At 37.4% G+C, this 23336-nt stretch overlaps 1 long non-coding RNA gene across 2 annotated transcripts in view; it reads left to right on the top strand.

The window, feature by feature from the left end:
* The window catches only part of LOC125753416 (uncharacterized), a 132342-nt gene extending 110113 nt beyond the window's left edge, over window positions 1-22229 (top strand). The window contains exons 3-5 of one of the 2 annotated variants that reach the window (XR_007405185.1): window positions 7105-7208; window positions 16177-16238; window positions 21487-22229. This is a non-coding gene — a long non-coding RNA (uncharacterized LOC125753416). The remainder of the gene's footprint in view (window positions 1-7104; window positions 7209-16176; window positions 16239-21486) is intronic. The other variant, XR_007405186.1, reaches the window with a different exon arrangement.
* The last annotated feature ends 1107 nt before the right edge of the window (window positions 22230-23336 follow it).

Below are 23336 nucleotides of genomic sequence, written 5' to 3'. Positions count from 1 at the left end.
TGAAGTGATATCTTACTGTGGCCTGGTGGCCTGGGTTTGTATTTTCTTGATAGCTAATCATGTGCATACATTTTCTTTTTTTATTTTATAAAAGTTTTATTGATAATACACACCCATATAATTCATCCTATTAAATTGTACAATTCAGTAGTTTTAACTCTATTTACAGAATTGTGTAACCATCACCACAACAAATTCTTACCTCATTTAGTCATAATAACCAGTGTCTCAAGGTTATTATAATTGTTATTTTTCTTACATTTGTTTTTATTTAATTTTGATAACCCAGTGCTCATCCCATCAAGTGGCCTCCTCAGTACCCATCACCCAGTTATCCCATCCCCCTGGCTACCTCCCCTTCCACAACCCTTTGTTTCCCAGAGTTAGGAGTCTCTCATGGTTTGTCTCCCTCTCTAATTTTTCCCATTCAGGTCCCCTCCTTTCCCTTATACATTTTCATGTGCCTGTCATACAGTTGTATATCTTCTTTAGATAACTTAATTTCTTTGGCTATTTTAAAAATTAGGTTGTCTTTTTTTAATGAGCTGCAATACTTCTTTATATATTCTAGATACAATTCCCTTACGAGACATGATTTGCACAAATTTCCTCCCATTCTGTAGGACGTCTTTGCACTTTCTTGATGATATCCTTTGAAGCACAAAATATTGATGATGTTTATTTTTTCATTTGTTGCTGGTACTTTTGGTGTTATATCTAAAAAATATTGCCTAATCTAAGTTCATTCTCTTTTGATTTTTAAGAAATAACTTTTATTACTTTTTGGTTATTTTTTTTAGCTTGAAATTTTTTTTATAAATTTATTTTTTTATTGGTGTTCAATTTGCCAACATATAGAATAACACCCAGTGCTCATCCCACCAAGTGCCCCCCTCAGTCCCCGTCATCCATTCACCCCCACCCCCCTTCCTCCTCCCCTTCCACCACCCCTAGTTCGTTTCCCAGAGTTAGGTAAGTCAATCGGAGAAGGACAAACATTATATGTTCTCATTCATTTGGGGAATATAAATAATAGTGAAAGGGAATATAAGGGAAGGGAGAAGAAATGTGTGGGAAGTATCAGAAAGGGAGACAGATCATAAAGACTCCTAACTTTGGTTACTTTTTTGTTGTTTAATTATAGTTCTTTTTTATGCATATTAATCTTGTCCTTTTCCCTCTTTCTGTAATAATCAATCTTTAGAAAAGGTCTTCATGCATACAGTGGTTTATATGTTTTTGTATATTTTTCCATATCATAACACTATTTGGAAAAGATCACATAAAATGGCTGTAAAACTTGATGTGTAAATTATGTATTATAATATACATAATCACTTACATATTCTTACACGTTTATAAACTACTTTCAATGTTGTGGTATTTCTATTAAGAGTTAGAAAACATGCATATAAATATACCTTGGTCCAAATATCTAATTATTTCCCTGGAACAGATTCTAGTTAAGAGATGGAGTTACTGGGCCAAAGGACAAGCATCTTTTTAGACTGAATGCAAATTGCTTTCCAGAAAGTTTTGTAAATTCACCCTCTCCTAGTCAGTGCCTGTTTCATTGCATCTGCATGAGAATTATTTTTAAAACTCAAGTAGTGACTATAAGGATCTTACTTTTCTTTGTCCCTTTATTTATTTAAAGCTGAGAATGCAGCTGCCAATTCCAGTATGATGTAGTCCCCCTGGGAAACCATAAATTCTGCCAAAGCTTTTACAGTATTTCTGTGACTTTTTGGTGACTTCACACTTCGTTTTAAAAGACATAAAACAATTACCAGGTCATTAGCAAGCACTTTTTGCAAGGAACTTCAAAAAAGCTTTTCTAGAAATGGCTTGTGAGCTGGTGTTTTATTTTGGAGGGAGAGGTGGAGGATGGAATAGTGATAGTTAACAGAAATGAACAATTTAAAGTCAGTATCACATTATGGCAAGAATGAATGGATCATCCTGCTCACTGGATCTAGGTGATTCTTTTCAAGGCAGTGGTTCTAAGTTTACTCTTATAATGAGAGGCCCTTAACAACATAGCCTCTAGGCAGACAGATGCGTGTTAGAACTAGACACAACCATTTTCTGGCTGGGTGACCTTATGTTGGCCTTACCTATACACAGAACGCTTACCATAGCTAAGCACATACTATGTGTTCGATAAATATTAGCTATTTTTGATTACTTTTCATGTCTGTATCCCCAAAAGGACAGCAAACACTGGGGATAGCTGATAACAGTACAATTATTAAATAAGTAAATGAATAAGTTATGGAAAATCTAAAAAGAATGTGTATGGAAGAAAGCTTCCAATTTCCATATTATAGGCCACTCATAATTCTCCATCTCAAATTTGAGCCATCTCACATTTGAAACTTCCTTAGGCTATTATCCACTTAGGTTCCTTGGTGAGATTTTACTCTGAAATAAACCATTATTTGTAGCCTGTCATGTTTCTGTTCTTGAAGGGATATGCATTGTACTTTAGTTCTGCTATTTTAAATCATTTAGCAGATAACACCAAAAAAAGAAAAAAAAGAAAAAAAAGAAAGAAATCACTTAGAGTCTGATTTAATCAAGAGGCACAGGATGAAGTGTGAAAAATCCAGTGTTGTTCTGATCCTTAGCTTTATTGAGGGCTGCTAAAAGGTATAAATTAAGTGACCTTTCCAGGTCAGGATTTTATGGCTCTGATAAATTCCCTAGGCTTAGCAGTTGTCAGTGAAAAACATGGAGTGAGAATATGAAGATCCCTTTTCCCAACCATATCTTTCCAATGAGTAGTGAGATAATGGCTTTGAAAGTGCCTCGAAAAAAGTAGTTTTATAAATTTAAAACATGATTATTGTAAAGTAGATGATATAAGCATAACAGAAATTTGAGAGGGTTAGAATTGAGGAAAAGATTTTTTTTTTTCTAAACTATAAGATCTTACAACTAAAGGGATTGTAAGGGATTTTGTTGTCTCAATCTCCCATTTTTATATATGAAAAAAGCATAAAGTTACAGTCAAGATCACATTATTTAAAACTAAAGTCTTATTACTTTATATAAAAATAACAGATCGTAAGAATTAAAATTTAAAATGTTCCTAAGAGACTATATTAGTTATCTTCACAATGCAAGAAAATATAAACTTACAAGAATGTGGTTTATTTAAAAATGAGTTTTAGTGCATTTTAAATGTTACTAAGGTAACATTTTGTCCTAAGGTAAATTTAAAAATCTGAAATGAGAAATTTCAATTAAGAAGGCTTTCTTGGAATTGATTTTTGTGTTTTGCAAATGTTTTTGCTGCATAAGCAGCACAAAGTTTAAATTCCCAGTCTCCACACTCCTGGTCAGTTAACTGAACAGCATCTTCCTTTGGAAACCTGCTTACAAGCAGGGTGTAATCTTTCCTGGAGGTTAATTTACACTGGAATTAATAAAGGTTAATGAAGTCTTTTGGGAACTCCCCTTTTCCCGTGGGGTGCCGTATTTAAAGTTAAGCTGCTTCCCTTAAGCAAAACTTTAAGAAAGTGATTTCCCAGTAGCCAGCATTCACATTACCTTCAGCTATAAAAGTACTGTATGCAAGGTATTGAGTGACATTTTGAATGTACAAAAGCAAACACTACGTTGCCAATATTTTTTTGCAAATATTACTTTGGTTCTTAGGAGGAGCAGTTTCCCACACTCACTTTTGGATGGTATTCTATTTAAAATACAATTCTTTTTTTGTCCAGGTCTATTTGGAAGAACTGAAGGGGGGGGTGTCGAGGGTGAGAAATCTAAACCACTTTAGAGAGCTCTAGAAAAACTACATTTTACCATTGTAATTTGAAGGACAAATGGACAAATGGTTGAATGTTAAAGCTTTTGTATCACTTGTCATTAGCTGGAGCGGCCCAACTCAAGAGGGGAGCACTGGGAATTGTCCAGTTGGACACTGTTTTTCTGAATCCAAGTGGGGCACTCACAGATTCTGGAAAAGAAGCAAAAGCAAAAAAAGGGAAATGGAAAATGACTGTGCTCTTCTCTATACTGCTGCCCCTTCTCTGAACTTGAATGCTAGAGTATGTATTGCATAAGTATTTGACGTCAGATTATCTTGCATAGTTGTGAACCAAGATGATTCTTTTCCCCTTGAAAAAAGAAGAAGTACTTGTTCATCCAAAAGCAGTACTCTAAAACTATTACATAACACTCAATTTTAAATGATTTGAAATAATTTTAATTGGTACTTACCTGGGAGCCTATATCACTTTCATTTCACCAAGTCTCCCAAAATGGCTTCGAGAATTGCCACTCATCAGCAGCTGTGAAAGTATGATAAGACAGGATGATGTATACAAACGATTTCTTCTTCAGAAGAATTCATCCGGAAGAATTGTCAAATTATTTTTAAATGGCTGTAGTTCTTATTGAGACATTGCAAAAGGAGTTTAAAGCTTCACTTGCATTCTGTGACCTTGCTATTTGGGAATCCTACGGTAGAATCATGGGATATATTTGAGCTGGAACATGCTTTGAGGACTATCTTTTGTAAAGCAGTCAGTTTTTTCAAATGAGACAGAGATCCAGAGAAGTTAGGTAACTTGAGAAATATAAAGTCAATTCGTAGCTAAAAGGAACCTTCAGAAATCCAAAAGATCATAGTCACTTATAGAACTGATTGCGAAGCAGATTGAAGGATATTTAGTTTCTTCAGTTTTGACAATGGGACATTGGAGGTCAGAGCAAGAGAGAAGGAACCAGGTTGTTATGAGAACAAGTACTCCATTGATTTTGGTTACAATTCCAATAATACTAGTTTCATTTTGAGATAGTGTTTCAGTAGTTTTGGGCTGATAGTAATGCAGGTTTTCTATATGCATGCGGGGATCAGGCTTTTATGCTGAACAGCTATCTGGGAAGGGACATACTAGGTCCAATGTAAAAAAACATTTTGCATTTGTTTAAAACTTAAATTTTGAGTGAAATTGTTTCTAGACCCCTCTAGGTAGTGTCCCCAGCATAAGGAATAGAACAGAAGAATCCACAATTTTAATCTCTGTAGTTTAGATATAGACACCAAGACACAGGGCATACTGTGACAGGAGCAGAAACCAAACCTCAGTCTGTGACTTCTTCCTCTGACATACTTGTCTGGACATAGGCAACCAGAATCAGCTGGGGAGAATGAAGAGCCTCAGTTGCCTTGGCAATGATTTGACCTTTGGCAGGGTTTAAGGGAGTAGGAAAGAGGCAGATGAGTTGGGTGGAAGGGGCTGGCCAGACTCTTGGAGAAATTGCCCACTGTTATAAGCTCTCTTGACAAATATCATGACCTGGTGACTAATTTCTTGCCCTTTGAAAGATTTTCTAATAGCCCTGGGATTATTTTGCTGCTGTTAGTATCAGTAAGGCAAAGATGTGAACTTATAATAATTGCATTCTAATAAAATATTCCTTATGTACAAATGTGTTTAAAATGATTGTCATTGTGCTGGTTCATATTACTTTATCCCTATAAATCACAGCAGTCTATTTTAGTACCTGGATTATTTGCATAATATTAAGGCCTTCTTTGAATTTATCAAGAAAGGCTTGTTGAGCAGAGATTCTGTGAAAAAGCATGCTGGTAGTTCCTCATATTTACTCTTTCCTTCTTGCCTAGTAACAGAATGCTGATATTAGTGGGGGCGCATGGCCACCATGATAAAACACTACGTGGTCCAGAGTCCTTTGCAGCCAGTTGGGGCCACATGACTAGGTTATAGTTAAGATGACGTAAACAGAACTGTTGTTCACAAACTCCAAGAGAGCTTCTAAAGGAGCGAGGTGTGCCTTTTCTCTGCTCCTTTTCCTTCTTACTGGATGAATTCAGAGGACATGGATAAAGCTCCAGGGGCAACTGGAGCTCAAGTGTAATATGGGAAAGACTGGGGCATAAGGGACATGGCGCATACCAGTCTTGGGCCTCCTGCTGCTAGACTTCTTTAGGCGATAGAAAAATTAATATCATTTTTGTTTAAACCATAATTATTACTTGGAGATCTCTAGATATGCTCAGCCAAATATAATCTTAAACAATATACATCTTAAAATATTTTGCAAAACATTTAGCCCATATAATAAAGTCATCAAGCAAAAGGTTTTGACAATAGACACACAAACATGATTTCATTTAAGTGTCAATTTTCCCTGGTGGTTTGGAAGTTTTTATATTATAATACTGAGTACTTGACCCTGATTTCCTGTTACATGCTATAAGGGGACTCTTAAGAGCAATGTTGGACTAGTGTACAAGAGCATGAATTCTGTGCCTTAGGAGTCACTTATTTGTGCTTTGTTCTTGAATAAGCCATCCTGACCTCAGTTTTTCCCTCTATAAAATAAAAATTCTAGGCTAAGTAGTCTCCATAATTCTTCCAAGCTCTGCAGGCTATACAATTATAATATTGTCTATGTCCTTTCAAGATGGCTCCATGCCCAGCACAGAGCCTAACTCAACTCAGGGCTTGAACTCCTGACCTTGAGATTAAGACCTGAATCAAGATCAAGACTCTAACATTTAACTGACTGTGCCACTTAGGTACACCCTGCCTATTTCCTTTTAAAACCACTAAAACTAAATGGCCCTAACTACATATGCAAAAATGTGGTAACAAATACTTACAGTGTGCCTGATATATGCGGATATATGCAGATGGTCAGCCAGCTTTGCATTATATGGGATACATCTCTGTTGGGAAAGGAGGGCCACAAGCCCATTTTCAACGTATTTCCTTTCTAAATGTGTAGAAAAACTAGGCAAACATCAAGTCACAGGATTTTGAATGACCTGTGTCTCCTGGATCCTCATTCAATGGTATTTCATGCCATCTCATCTCAGAGCTATCTTGTCTCAGTGCTATCTCATCTAATCTATGTTCCTTCTCTAACAAAACACATAGTTGACAGAGGCCTACTAGCTTGTGGTTTATAGAGTTCTTATTAAACTCTAAACATTGTATTTAATGTAGAACAAAATACAGTCCTACTCTATTATTACTCATCTAAGACTGATCTGTTTGCTGTGATAACTGTCATCCAACCACTCTCTAATTAATATTAGCTGTGCTTTATCTCACTTAGAAAGCTACATGTCAACAAAGGTGAAAGATTCTGTTCTTAACTGGATGCCCATGTGTTGGAAGAGTTCATGAAACAGTTAAATCAGAAAAGGCTTTCTGGAGAAGGTGAGTTTTGATCTAGAGTTCGAGAGGTGACAAATGTGAGTTGTTAGAAAAGTGGTCAAGTCATTTTAAAGGGTGTAAATGATATTTGCAAAGAGACTGAGTAAAAATTAATCAAGCAGTGTGGGCAGATGGTGGCCAGATTGGCTGCAGTGGAGTGTAGAATGGAGCTGTGGGGAGTCCCACCTGAAAGTTTCCCTGCCGTTCTTTTTCTGCCTTGACTCTTCTTCTTGGAATGAAATATTCCCCTTAAGTCCAAGTTTGTTTGGAGTATGGAAAGAGCTCATTTGGAAGAGAGGTGAATGAGAGTATGACTCTGGTGGAAGTAATTTTAAAGAAACAGAGCAAGAGATGGCTAAGTCATCACTGCAAGAATGTGTCCCTTTTGTACAAAAGATACTCCATTTGCATATTTAGGTTTCATGCTTCACTGTGTGCTTACGTGGTGGGGATGAGATAAAGTTGTAGAAGGAACTTAGAATTCCCTGACTTTTGAAAGTTAAGTCAGCTGTGACTTTCTACTAATAAAGTATCTTCATGGGCTTAATTTTCTTGAGGGGGTATGTGTATGTGTGTGTGTGATATTTAATGAAGAAAATAAGCAGGCAGCTGATTTATCACAAGCAGTGTATTTACCCGGGTGTATCAGCACTGAAATTATCATTGACATTGGAGGTGGAAAAACATCATGGTGTTTAGTGTCAGCCTCAGCCTCTTCTGTTGGCAGCACAAACCTGCCCAACAGAGTCATGACAGCTCCTAAGCACTGATTTGACTTTGTCACAGGACTAAAACACATAGCCACATGTTCCCATAACACATCACAAATTGTCTCCAGCAAACAAAATTGGCCAAATGGAAAGGACTGCATGCACACTACAACTCAGTATTAGTATTGGTTTATGTTTTCTATCAGAGCCATAGAAGTTCTTCTTCCTTGGTCTTCATCCAAGCTTCTCTGCAATCTTGCTTGATTGTGTCTAGTAAATACCCATGAACATGAGCAAACACAAACAACAGAGAAAACCTTGAGAAGAAGGAGGAAGCAGGGCCCTTTCCACTTTCCTTATTTTTTTAAAGTAACTAATTTCCTGGATCCCTTTCATTTACTCTCTCTCTCTCAACTACCCATCCATGCATACCCACATAATTGGCATGAATTTCTCTGCAACAATCATATACAAAAACATCACATTACTTTATGTTTCTATTTCTAATTAAATCTTTGTTTTAGCATCTGTTTGCTAGGGTAGCCAGAGATCCAATACCAGTCATTATTGGAGGCCTCTGCACCTGAGAATGGCCTAAGGGGCCAATGGTATTGTGCAGTTTAAAAAATTGAGGAGGGCTTCCAACTCTTTAGGCAGTTGCGGTTACTGACATGCACATTGTTCAAGCACTTGTGGTCAATTCCAGGGAAGGAGGCCCTTCTTCTACAGTACCAAATGTGGACCTGAGTATCATTCTCCACATCAACGAAGGCCATAGCTCCTATGCTCAGGCTTCAGCATCCCAGACCATCCCATCCGACATACTGGACAGAAAACAGGCAGCGCCTGGCACTTACACTACTCTCTTCTTTTAGTTTTGACTCAAAGCCACATCCAGTTTTTTGTCTAATAATAGACTTAAAGGCCTGGATAAAGGTTCTATCAATGTCTATTTTCATCTCCTAAACCTAAGATTTCTGAAGGCCCTGAACTCGGAACTCAAGAGTTTGTTCTGTTTAGAAGATGGGGGGAGGCTACAAAATATGCCTATTTCTCCTAGATCCTGTTGTAGTAGCAGGAATGAGAATATAAATTCATATTTTCATAGACTATCTTGCCATATATCTACTATAGGAATTTGGGGCAGATGGGAAGAAAAACAGGAATTCTTTACCAGAGAAAACTGGCAAAACTTTTAATTTGTTTTAATTTTTGCTGTTGATGTTGTTTGATGTTATAAGGCGCAAGAATTTTCTTAAGGTTAATGTGACTGAAAAATTGAGTCAATAGGGCAGAATCAACTAGTTGTTTCTGTATCATGGGTCTAACAACCCGTTCTATTTATAAATTTAGGTTAATTATTCTTACATTCTGGTAGTGTGGTGGAGGATAGTATATCCCTTGAATGCTTGAAGAAGCAAAATGTTTTGCTTACATCTGTTACAAGAATGAAGAAGTATTTAGAAAAAAAAAAACAAATGAGGAAGTTTTTCCCAGATAATTTTGTGAGAATGATAACCAGCTAAGTGTTGACAGTAATGATGTGTGTTTTGAGAATGAGTCCCTCTAGATTACTAAGTTTATCCTTTGATCTGAAAACATGACAATGATTGTAAAATCAATTAGCACATGCACCATATGTCCAAACAGCCTAAAATAAAAATGAGAGAGGCAATTCTTTTATTTATGAGAGCCACCTCTCCTCCCCAAATCAAACAGGGTAAATATAATGTATATATACCATATTAGCTTTCAATTGCTTCTGTAACATACTGCCACAAATTTAGTGGCTTAAAACACCCATCTATTATCTCATAGTTCACCCATCTATTATCTCATACTTCTTGAAAGTCCTGATACAACCTGCCTCAACTGGGTCCTCCGCTTAGAGTCTCCCAAAGCCAAAATCAAGGTGTTGGCAACTGGGGGCTCTCTCTGGTCTTTGCATATGGCTTCCTCCATCGCATGACCCTCTCCAGCAACAGCTTTGAATCCTTCTCAAGCTTAGAATGTCTTTGACTCTCTTTTTTGCCATGTCTCTTCTGTCTCTACCTGGAGAAATTTCTCCACTTTTATAGACTCATTAAGTGAATTGAGGTTACCCAGATAATCCAAAGTGATCTTCTTCTTTTAAAATCTATACATTAATCATGTCTTCAAAATCCCTTTTGCCATGTCATTTACATATTAATAGGTTCAGACATTTGGGTATAGATCTTTGAGGAGTCTATTCTACTTACCAAAATGCCTTTTTTTGTAGAAAAAGAAATATGAATGTCCAATTCAGCTGCTTTTAAGTTAAAAAACAAAAAACACAAAACTATTCAATAAACATGAAACATTTTAACCTTTATTTAAGTCCCAGGTAATGGCAAATTGGGATGGGCTTGGCAGGATGGAGGCAATACAGAATCTAGAAGAGAGTTCATCATAAAAGGGAAGAGTGGGTGGAGTATCTGGCTGGCTCAGCGAGTAGAGCATGCAGCACTTTTTTTTTTTTAAAGTAGACTCCACACCCAATGTGGAGCCCAATGCAGGGTCTGAGTTCACAACCTTGAGTTCAAGACCTGAACTGAGATCAAGAGTCAGACACTGAACCACTGGGCCACCCAGGTGCCTCTAGAATACGTGACTCTTGATCTCAGTGTTGTGAGTTAGAGCCCCATATTTGGTGTAGAGATTACTTTAAAAAAATAAAATCTTTAAAAATAAATAAATAAAAATAAATAAATAAAAGGGAGAAGAGGGAAGGAGAGAGCTTCATGGATGGAGAAGGACAGAGCCATGGAAAGAGAAGAGAGAAAGGGAGGGAGAAAGAAAGGGAAAGGAAGGGTTGGAACTAGAAGTAAAGATGAAGAGAAGATGAAAAGGAGGGATAATATGTAAAGGTTAAGAAAGATACATAATTATCCAAAGGAAATAAAATCAGGATGTCAGGGAGCTCTCTGCCTTCCTTTGTTCACTGCAGCATTATTGTAAATAGCCAAGACATGGAAAAAAACTAAATATCTTTTGACAGATGAATGGAGAAAGAAGATGTGGTCCTTATACATGATGGAATATTATTCAGCCATCAAAAAGAAGGAAAACCTGCCCTTTGTGTCACCATGAATGAACTAGAAGTACATTATGCTAAGTGAGATAAGCTAGTCAGTGACAAATACTGCAAGATCTCATTTATTTGTAAAATCTAAATTTTACAATACAATACAATACAATTGTAAAATCTAGTTCTCACCACACCAAAAAAAAAAAAAAAAAAAGTAGGTAACTGTGAGGTGATGGATGTACTAATCAACTTGGATTGTGGTAATACTTTCACAATGTATACATATATCAAGCCATCATGATGTACACCTTAAAAATATACAATTTGTATTTGTCAATTATACCTCAATAAAACAAAAAAAGAAAGATGTATAAAAGTAGTTAAAGGAGAAAAGAGATGCTTGAGGACATGTAAATAGAGTTCAGTAGGCTGTAAAGTGAAGGTCAGTTGAAGACCTTTTGGGCATTTAGGGCATTTGTCATCTATTATGGTGACCATACCAAGACAGTTCCAGGTTACAAAGGTTGTCCTGGCATATTTGCTTAGCAGCATCCCTTCACGCTCACAAGTATCCTGATTTAGACCACATATTATATAGTAATCCTCCCTTACTGGGGTTCCATCTGGAGGTATATTAGCTTTTTACCATTTTTCATAGCTCTTAACATGATATCAGAACATCTGCTCCACATGCATTTGGTCTCAGAATTCTGCAAAATGCATGACATTCATTAATGACAGACTCAAGTCCCTGAATCAGGTTTCTAACTCCTGAATTTATCTATTGTTTATTTGTTTCTAACATTAACAGTCTGTAAGCTCTACTAGTGATATTAGAAAATGGCTGTTTTTTTTTTCTTTAAACAAGTTTCCTCTCTCCCTTCAGTATATCATCATATAACATGCAATTTACAAGGTAATGTTATGCTTTTTGGAAGGAGAAAAGTGAAAACTTAATATCTCTTAGATATTAAAATATGTTTTCTAGTATTTTAGTTTTTCCACATTAAAATCTCAGCTTTTCCTAATCATTTGTATGCACTTTAAGTGATTTAAGTGCATCACATTAAGTGATTTAGAAGCCATATTCATGTTTGCCTGCCAATTAATCTGTATTGATGAATGCAGATATAAATAATGATGATAAATAAAAGAGCATCAGGTGACCAACAGAAAAATTAGCTCTGGCTTTAATGAGGCTGTATTTCAGGTTGTTTTTGGTTATTAAACAACATATAAAGCTCTTGCCTTACAGTTAATACACTCAGCAAGATCGGTTATTTGATTATGAGATAGCTTAAATATTGGTTTAAGTAAAATTGATTTTCACAGACTGCAGTTTACTTCTGAATGATCTGTATATTATTCTGATTTGTAATGCATTTAGGAAGTAGCAGAAAAAGGAAATATCCAGTTTGGCATAGCTTATCATGGCATGCTTCGCCCAGGTCTGGTAACATGGCAAGGTGGTAAAATAAAGCAAACTCGGAGTCACATGGACCAAATGCTAGTTTGGGTCCTTAGCAGTTATGTGACCTCAGACAAATTGCTCATCTTGTCTAATACCCAGTATCTCTGTGTGGAAAATGAGGACACTGGCATCAACCTGGGCAGGTGGGATGGATAAGGGTTAAATGACATTAATGAGAAATCCCTAGTATACTTGCTGATACTCAGGCAGGGCTCAAGACTTACTAGTTATCATCTTGCCTTTTGGAGTAGCTAGTACACTAGTATGCTAACATATCTTCATCACCCAGTCTGAACAGAAACCCTAATTTTGTGATGAAAAAGTTGGTCTATTTAGATTTAATATCCTTTTACATTGTTTTACTGTATTTGAATTTTTTTTCAGCTACATCCTCAGGGCATATTAAAATAAGTTTAAGTGTTTCATATGATCATTTGCTAAATCAATAAAAAGTGTATTTTTAAAAAATATTAGAAAGTGAGGGATGCCTAGGCGGCTCAGAGGTTGAGTGTCTACCTTTGGCTCAGAATGGAATCCCAGGGTCTTAGAATTGAGTCCTGCCTCAGGGTCCCCACGGGGAGCCTGCTTCTCCCTCTGCCTATGTCTCTGCCTCTTTGTGTCTCTCATGAATAAATAAATAAAATCTTAAAAAAAGGTTATAAATTTGAAATTTCATAGCAGGGCCAAAAACAATAAAATTTTATTATCTTAATTATTATTTAATTATTCATTATTAATTGTTTTATTATTTATTATTTAGATCTGTCATTTCAATAACAAATGCTCCTCATTGAAATGTCTTACCACGAAGAACTTAATGTTACTCATTCTTCTGAAGAGTAGCAAAAATCTCTTTATGTTACATGTTTTTTTGAATAAAAGAAAATGGTTTTGATTGGTGATTTGGGAGTAGGGCCATTGTCTCTCTACAGTTCCTTTGGTGCTTCCTTTATGACTCCTTGGAGATGCCTTGTCCATGGTACTGACCTCCAGATAGTCTGTACTACAGTTTAAGTATTTGCTGGCCCAGGGTGCCAGAGACATAAAGAATGTCCTTTGGTTTGTAGCTGCTGTTCTTCTGTGTTGGGTCTGTTGTCATTTTAAAGCTCTTCTTAGACTCCTCCAGTGTTCAAAGGGCCCATTTATTCCTGATTACTTACTATTTTTTAAACACTCCAATTCAGTGTCTTAATTTCGTGTTGGGGTTCAGATTTCTTGAAATGTTTCTTGGCCCAACTAACTCCTGGTTGTTGAAATCCAAGTTACCTACAGTTCTATCCACTCATTTATACCACAAAATTTTACTGATCCCCTCCATTTAGTAAAATCTCAGTCATCCTCCTGTGTTTCTCTTTTAGTCTCACACTCACAATACTTCAGATGCCAAGTGCCAATAGCAAGTCTTGATTGTCACCGGCACTTCTGACCAATTGGCTACAGATCCCAGGTTCCAATGACTCCACTCCTTGGGTCCCATTTATTTGCTAGAGCATTTCACAGAACTCAGAAGTATAGATTATTGATTTATTATAATAGGATATAACTCAGTGATGGCCAAATGGAAGAGATACATAAGGCAAGGTATGAGAAGAGCCAGGGAACTTCCATATCCTCTCTGAGTACATCACTCTTCAAGCACCTCCATGTGCTCACCAACTTGGAAGCTTTCCTAACTTGTCCAATTGGGTTTTTATGGAGACATCTCCACATAGTCATGATTGATTAAATCATTGGCCATTGGCAGTTGTTTCAACCTGCTGCCCCTCCTCCCTCCCTGAGGTCAGGGAGTGGAACTGAAAATTCCAACTAATTACATGGATTACATGGTGGGGCCCGAGGCAATTAGTTACCATACTTAGATTACCTAACAGCTTTCCAAAAGCCACATCATTAACATAACAAAAGACACATTTATCACTCTCATCACTTAGGAAATTCAGAAGATTTGGGAGGCTTTGTGCCAGGAATGGGAATGAAGACCAAATATGTATTTCTTCTTACATAACATACCTCTGAAGTATAAATTCCTATTGCAGGCACTATAGGAAATTAAAATAAAAAGTGAAAGTGATTTGGGATGCCTGGTTGGCTCAGTGGTTTGGGCGTCTGCCTTCAGCTCAGGGCATGATCCCAGAGTCCTGGGATCGAGTCTCACTTGGGGTTCCCTGTGAGGAGCCTGCTTCTCCCTCTGCCTATGTCTCTGCCTCTGTGTGTGTGTGTCTCTCATGAATAAATAAAATCCTTTTTTAAAAAAAAGGTGAAAGTGATTTGATAACTGACTTCAAGAAGCTTAGAATCTGGTGAGAAGTGGTGGTGGTAGGGGAATTAGTAAAGAGATTCAGAAAAAATGAGGTGAATAAACTAAGTATTGTAGGAGAGATACAAGTAGTGTACTGTGTGATCCTACAGCAATGACTCTCAACTCTGCCACCCAGAAGAATCACTCAGGGGAGGGAAAGCTTTTAAAAATCTTGATTCACATGCTCAATCCCAGATATATTCAGAAACTCTAAGGTTGGAGGTCAAGGCATCAGTAGTTTGCAGTCCTCAAGTGATTCCAGTGTGTAGATCTTTGTTTTTGTTGATTTCATGTACCTGTCTTTATGCTCCATATTGGATTTTGATGACTACCTTTTTCAGTGTCAGTAGAACATTGTATAATTATAATATACTTAATAAACATTTGTTGATAGAGGAATACCCACTTTTTAAATCCCCCCATTAACAACAAACATTTATTGAACAGCTACTATGTTTGGGGCACTGTACTGAGTGGTGGAGATAGGGCAGCAAGCACATGAAAGCCTGAAGGTGCTGTTATGGTACTTACAAAGCCACACTGGTGGGACAGACTGGGTAAGGAGAGCTGTGGGTGCCACCACAGAGAGGCTGACTTCTGGGGAGCCAGAAGATAGTGCCGGGAGGGGGTGGCCTTTGAACTGGGTCTTCAAGGATAGGCTGTGCTCACATGGAGGCAATAGGAGAGAAAGCATTTCAGGCAAAGGAAGACTGAGTCAAGTCATGGAGACATGAAAGAATAGGGCACAGTGAGGAGATTTGAGGCTATGAGGGGCCTTTTGTAATTTTAAGCTAATTAACTTTTATTGATTTCCTACAGTGTTCTAAGTATTGAGCACAGAGGATGGCAAACTGCTCAAGGTACAAGGTATTCTTGGATCTGGCTCTTAGCTCTTGTTTGGTTCAGCAGAGTGGTGCAAGCTCTGGAAGTCTCCCAAGAGCCCAGAGGGCTTCTTGATTCAGAGTACTGAAGCCACACCCCGGTGTGGCAGTGTCTCTGCAGGAAAGGCACAGAGTTCTTTCTGACTCATGTGATCAAGATCACCTCTTCCTGATGCAGCCCTGACAGGTGGGTAGGGACTTTCCATCTCCAAGCATCCCGAGGCTCTAGAAGGAGGCAAGAGTCTGGTCTGGGAGATTGGGCATGGGGGTTGGCTCTCAGAAGTAACAGCCGGTAATCCTAAGAAATTGGTAGGTTGGTTTTATAATACTATTAATGCCAGGCTATAAACATTATGAGTAAAATAGGCTTTGGTATCCTAACCTGGAATTTTAACCACCATTTACAACTTGTCTGAGACAAAGAGTAAAACCATATTCCAAAGACTAAAATTTTTTGAGTAACAATAGTAGATGCTCTGAGTTTTATCTTTATTTCTCATAACTGCTTATCTACTTTTCTCACCAACCTTCTGAGATATGCCATATTATTCTGTTTTACAGATTTTGTGACCAGTAACTGGCAAAGTTGGGATTTGAACCCAGTGTGTAGCATTGGAAACTGAGTATGTAACACCATTTGGGGCCATTTTTGGAATGGAGATTTTTTATTAAATTGATCATTTTCTCTCCTTTCTTATTTTGTATACATATCTCATAGTATCTGTAGAGGCTTTGGTGAAGAGTGAAGGTAAAACAAATTGAGAATAAATAAAATGCCCCAAATAAATAGGAAGAAAAATGCTGCCCCCTTTCTTCTATTCTTCCGCAATGCTCATTGCTATACACAAAAGCTTTCCTCCTGAGTACTTTTGCTTAAGGACTGACAGATAAAGGGTTAAGAAAATGTAAAGCTATTCAGTTAAGCAGGAATTTCAGCTAAGGCTGTAAATCTGATTACTCCAAGTAATGTTTTCAGATATAGTGGCTATAAGATGATTCTGCTTCTGTAAAACAAAACTTGGAAGGTTAGGATGAATTCAACAGAGTTGTGAAAACAAGCATTGGGATTTGCTATAAGTATTTTCCTTGATCATCTACTTTTGCCCCTGATACATAGATAATTGTGTAGGGCTTGAATCAATTTACACCTAGCCATTTGATTGTCTGCAGTAGCTGAAGGGAAGAGTAAACTATTGACTCTGGATTCTATTTGAAGGTTTCTCCACGGGAGAAGCACAGAGACTGCTTTGGTGAGAATTTGTAGTTGAAATACATGAAAGGGGAGAACTGCAGAAACAAAATGACTTCACAGTGATCTGCAGTTTCAGTAATATCCAGTTATGATTTATTTGCTCCTTTTTCAAAAGTTGAATTATTCACACATTTACAATTTTCTGCATGGCTTGACATCTAATCCAACTGTTTTATGTTTATTCATTGGATAGTCTAAACATGTTCCCTCTTTCTAAGCTATTGCTGATGTTTATAGTCATTTGATATGATTAAATTATGTCCTATATAATTTAAATAACACTCTACTGAGTGCCTTCTATATACCAAGTATTGTATTTGTAACCTTTTTTTGTACATGTGGTAATTTCTGGTACCAAAGGATTAACAAAGCATTGCATTGTTGTTAGACATCTCAAAATATTTTTAGTGAAGATATGAGTTGACACAACCTCTTAGTAAAGAGAAATTAATTGAGCTCATGCTGTGAAACTAAATAAATCAGTAGGAAGAAAAATGGCAGCGTTTACTAGCGGAAGTAATTAGATCAAAAGATTCTTCTCCATTGTACTAAGTTGCCTCTGTTTGTTTCTGAACTGCTGCTAATGTTTAAATCTTTGGGCTGCCAGATTTTCACTATTTTGCCAACAACATTTTCTCTACTCCAAGTGTTACTGGAAAACTAATCAGATGCAGTAATTGATTTAATGACAGAATGATTCAATAGTTGCAATCTTCTGTAAAATCTCCTTTCTTCTTTATTCTTAAGGTAAATGATCAATTCCTGGGTCTTCACAAAAAAGCAGTTCTCTTTGCTACCTTAAAAAAGAAGAGTTGTCTATGCTCAAATTTGTTTTGAGGTAGAATATTCCACCTATGAAGCCCTGTGCTGGGGTGCAAATGCTTCATGAATGATTGAGCCAAAAATGGTAGTCCTATGTGATAATTAGATGGTTGTTTCAAATTGCATGTAATCAAAATTATCCAGCCCTGATAGAAAGATGACCTTGTCCAGGGCTGAGAAGAATTCAGTTGTAGAAGTTTGTGTACTTGCCTGTTTCTGTGATAAAGGGTCTAGGATTTTGTTTTTGGGAGCCTTCGCTGTATCTGAACAACCCCTAGTGCCAGTCTTTGGATGGACAACATGCAGTCCTCCCCTTACAGGCATGTGTAATGTAAGGATATACACATAGCCACATAGATGTACATGATTTGTATGTATGTACATATGTATAATCACTACCGAAAGTACCAAACAGACATGAAAATTGCAGATTTCATGTCTAGGCTCCTCCATGTTAAGTGTCTTCCAATGCCCACAGGTACTGAGTGAGGGCTGTAGTGAGGGAAGGGGGCAGGAGACACCATTCTCTAGAACCCTAAGCTGAATTGACCACCCCTGTTTCTAGAACTGCCTTTTGTACTGATTCCTGGGTAATTGGCATCTTTTTTCCCAGCAGCCAGGGACTCTCTTGCTTTCTACATGCCTCCACTGCCTCCATAGCTGCTGTTTCATACCCCATTTGTACACTTGAAGGATTTGTATTATAAATGTCATATGCACACTGATAATAAAATTTGAATAGTACAGAGATCAGAAGACAGAAAATAAATATCCCTCCCCAAACAGTATCCTTCCATTTCTGTTTTTAGTTCTTGTGGCTAAATCTATAGTGATCCCAGGTAATGTGTTGATACTTCCACCTTTTGATTTATCAGCACTAGACAGTAGATATTCTCTGAAAGATTATGAATATAGCATAATTGTACATTGCTTCCGCCTCTTAAAATGGTTTTATTTTTATTAATGGTCCATTTATTAATTGACTTTATAACTCTAATACATACTTAAGTCTCTTTTTCCTGCTGTATCCACCTCAGGCACTATATCTAGACTCTTCAATATATCTATAAAATGGAGATAATTATTTTATAAGGCTGTTATAAAGGATAAAATGAGAGAATACGTTTGAAGAGTTTAGCAGGAGCCTGGCATTTTAGCAAGGGCCTGGCACTTAGTGAATTCTCGATAAATTTGGCCAGTAGCATTCTGTGAGGGCAATTGCTAACCTTCAGCTCTTCACTAAACATCCACTTTAGCCAGTCAGGGAGCATGACTTACACATTATCAATGTGAATGTCATTTACATTCCAAACTGCAGCATTTCTTGTTGACATAAAAACAATTGGCTGCCTTCAACTGATTTCTAGCATCATCCAGCTCATTAATAGCCCAGTTTGTTACATTTGAAGACATTCCCTTTGGGTCCTTTGCTTTTCTACTGGAGTTTGGACTGATAATTTTCTAGCTCTGCTAGATGGTCGTCATCTGATTATCTTATATAAAATGCTTAAGGAATACCTAACTGGAAAAGTGATATTTGAGCAAGGAACCAAAGAGGGGAGAACTCTAGGCAGGAGAAGCAAGTGAGAAGGGCCCAAGATGGGAGTACCTTTGTCTGCTTGGGACATGCCACAGGGTCCAGTGTGGCTGGAGTGGAGTTAGCAATCAGGCAGGAAGCAATGCAGGTAAAATGAGAAGTACTTTGAAGACAAAACTAAATGAATTAGATGTGGATGAAAGGAGAGAAAACCAGGACAACTCTAATAATTGAAACCATCAGGGTGCTGTTTACCATGAAAACCTTGGGAAGAACAGGTTTAGGCCATGTGGGGTAGAAGCACATGTGGTGGGAGGGGGCAGAGAGCAAAAGTCCCATTTTGGAAATATTCATTTAGAATGATACCCAAATGGAGATGTGACTTGCAGCATTGGATGTGTGCCCTGGAGTTCAAACATGTGGTAGGTAGGCCATGAAATGGGTGGAGTCATGGAGGGGAAGAATGAAATAAGAGATGAGAATAACTAGAGCTGAGGGTCAAGCTCTGGGTTATGCCTAAGTGTAGAGGTGGAGGAGATGCAGAGGAGCCAATAAAGAAGACAAGGAGAGGCCAGTGAAGTACAAATAGAAAGAGGTGGTTTGGGGGAAGTCAAGTAAGAAAGCATTTCAAGAGAAGAGAGTGAAAGAATTGCAAGGATTAAAAATGGAAGAAGAAGGAGAAGGAGAAGGAGAAGAAGAAGAAGAAGAAAGAAGAAGAAGAAGAAGAAGAAGAAGAAGAAGAAGAAGAAGAAGAAGAAGAAGAAGAAGAAGAAAGAAGAAGGAGGAGGAGGAGGAGGAGGAAGAAGAAGAAGAAGAAGAAGAAGAAGAAGAAGAAGAAGAAGAAGAAGAAGAAGAAGAATGAAAAGGAGGAGAAAAGGAAGAAAGGAGGAGGAGGAGAGTGATCAAACAGATTGAATGCTTATAATAAAAAAAGACGGGAATTTTGAGAACTGACTGGTGGATTTAGTTAAATGGAGCTTATTAGTAAACATCATAAAAGCTAAGTGATATTTTTTAACTTCTCTAAGGAGAGAAGGGGGACTATCCCTAATCCTTGCAGCATTTTTATTCCCAGAGATGATGGACACCCTGCTGCCTGCTAGCATCTGCATTAGCACTCAGCAGGGCTGGGCATTAGCCATTGATGTTTCTGCTCTGTTCCTAGTCCAGAGTGATATTTATTTCTTTAAAAGTCTGCCTATGAACCACTCCTGGCCTGGCTGGGGCCCAACTTCACCACAGCCTTGTGGCAGCTCCCACTGCCTATCAGCTCAGCCCCTCTCTGTTCATGTTCCTAAAGGAGGAGCTGAGTGTCCCAGGCTGAGGACTGGCCGACTCTGCTGCCAGTCCCACGCGTGTGGGCAGGACACTCGCCGTGACACCTGGGGAAGCCTACCCCCAGCAGGGTAACTGCTCACACGTAATTCCTGCTACCTCTTTTATGATTTTTTTATACTTAAATCCTTCATCTACCCACATCCATTTTTATTTATTTTTTTAAGGATCTTTAAATGTGTTTGTTCATGAGAGACACAGAGAGAGAGGCAGAGGGAGAAGCAGGCTCCCTGCGGGAGGCCTGATGCGGGACCCCAGGATCATGACTTGAGCCACCCAGGTGCTCTCGCAATTAATTTCTGAATCTTTTTTGCTGAGCTCCCCAAAAATGTCGTAAAAAAATAAAAAATAAAAAATAAATAAAAGTCTGCCTATGTTGTCTTTGTTTGCTCTTTTTCTATTTGATCACATTGGCATGTGTTTAGAGAAGTGGAAGTATGAGAAAGTATGAACCTCCTAGATTATTTTGACTTAAATTTCTTTCAGCTAAATCTTTAACTTGTTTGCTAAATATTCCTTTCATCTTTTGACCTTACTTGCCTCACCATTGAGGATGTGATTTTTGTGGTCACTTTCTCAAATGGAGAATGCTTTTTTTCCCTCCCTCTCCACATACAATTGAATTAGTGAAATTGGTGTCTCACTGTACCACAGTGCCACTAAAAGTCATTTTTCCTTCATTTATGCTCATCTCATTTGATACTGTCCCCTCTGTACCTCCTAGTTTTGTCACTTATCAACCTCCTGGGCACTGCCTGTTATGGGCTGAATTATGTCACCCTCCCCAAATTCAAATGGTGAAGTCCTAACTGGCAGCATTTCAGAATGTGACTGTTTTTGGACATAAGGTTTTTAAAGAGATAATTAAGGTTAAATGAATTCATTCAGGTGGACCCTAATCCAATATGACTGGTGTTTTTACCAGATAAAGAAAATAGGACACAGATATACAAAGAGAAGACCATGTGAAGACAGCCGTCTGCAAGCCAAGGTAGAAGAAGTCTACCCTGTCAACACCTTGATCTGGGACTTCCACCTCCAGAGTTGTGAGAAAAAAATCATGTTTCTTAAGCTACATACTATATGGTACTTAGTTATGGCATCCCTAGTAGACTAATTTACCCACCTTACCCACGGAAGACTTTGGCACTTAGTTCACAGACCTTCTTTCCACCCAATATCCTGCTTTCCTCATGGCTAAATTCAAGGCCAGTAAAAATGGTTCATTCAATTTAATCATCCTGAGGCCCTCTTCCACTCTACTCAAGCCAAGCACTACCAAGGCTGGTCTCTGGTTTTCACTCAGAACCCTTTCACCATTGAAATGACATGCTCATTTTTCCAGCAGTTTCATTCAATTATTAATATATTGATTCTTCAACGACTTTGTTATACAGACTATTAAAATCCTCTGGATTTTCTCTGTTTAGGCAACTCTTTCCATGACTTCCTCCCTACCCATCTTAGACTCCATGAACCATTGCTTCAACCAAACTCTCTACTTTTAGCCTCACTTTCTTGTTCTGTTGTCTTTCTATTGCACCTGCTGAGCAAACCTCAAACATGGATGGATCTGAATGCGCATGTTCTCCATGTTGGCACTGAGACACGTTATAATTTGTTCCATGATGATTGAACATATGGAGATTGTTTCCCTTTTTACTAATAAACGAGACTATGATGAGTATCATTCATTGTATATATATTTTTGTGTGTTTTGATTACTTAAACTAAATTCCTAGAAATGTAGTTACAAGATCAAAAGGCTTAAGACTTTCAAAATATATCTGATTGCCTTTCAGTGAATTTGTAATGATTTTTCATCAATGATGTATGAGCATACATATTTCACTGTAAATTTCCCGGAGTTGAGAAAAGTGAGTTTAAATTTCTTTTGCTCAACTAGCCAAATGAAAAAAATAACACCATTAAGATATTTTTGGGGATCCCTGGGTGGCTCAGCAGTTTAGCACCTGCCTTTGGCTCAGGGCATGATCCTGGAGCCCTGGAATTGAGTTCGGTGTCAGGCTCCATGCAGGGAGCCCTGTGTCTCTGCCTCTCTTTCTCTGTGTCTCTCATGAATGAATAAATAAAATCTTTAAAAAAATATATTTTCTTTTATTGCTAAGAAGATAATAGATTAATATGTTTATTTATAATTCATCTTCTTGGGGTTTTTTTGTTTAATTCTATTTCAGATATGTGGCTTTTAAATTAATTTTATAAGAGACCTCTTTCTCATTAAGTAATTATTTGATGTATTGGTGACTCAGGACCTTTCTAAACTCAGAAATGTTCTATTCTATTATGAATTTGAATGTTGTTTCAATAATCTATTGTATATTTCATCTTTAGGATTATGGATTGTACATATATAAGTTTTTTTTCTATTTCATATTTGTCATACTCTTTATCAATGTTTATGTCTACCCTTTTCCTCTATATTCTGGAAGATCATCTCCATTTTTATTTCACATTACCTTGATGTTTTGTATTTTTTAGTTCTTTTTTAAATAATGTCACATGCAGATTTTTAATTCTACCAATACATTGGTAATTTTCTTATAGCATCTCCTTATTTTACCTATTTCCCTTTTCTTCTCTTCTTATGTCTTAAACAGCTTCTTTTTAATTTCTTGATGTCTAACTCTTCTTTTCTTGTTTGACAGCCTGTTTAAATTTTGGCAACACAAAGCTATATTGCTGGAAATCATGTGAATCTTATAGTTGACCTTTTTCTGAAGCATTTAGTTCCTCTTCATCTTACATATGACA

The sequence above is a fragment of the Canis lupus genome, chromosome 2 (assembly GCF_003254725.2).
Source record: "Canis lupus dingo isolate Sandy chromosome 2, ASM325472v2, whole genome shotgun sequence".
Classification (NCBI taxonomy): Eukaryota; Metazoa; Chordata; class Mammalia; order Carnivora; family Canidae; genus Canis; species Canis lupus.
The sequence above is the reverse complement of the archived record's forward strand: the minus strand, read 5'-3'. Positions and strand labels throughout refer to the sequence as shown.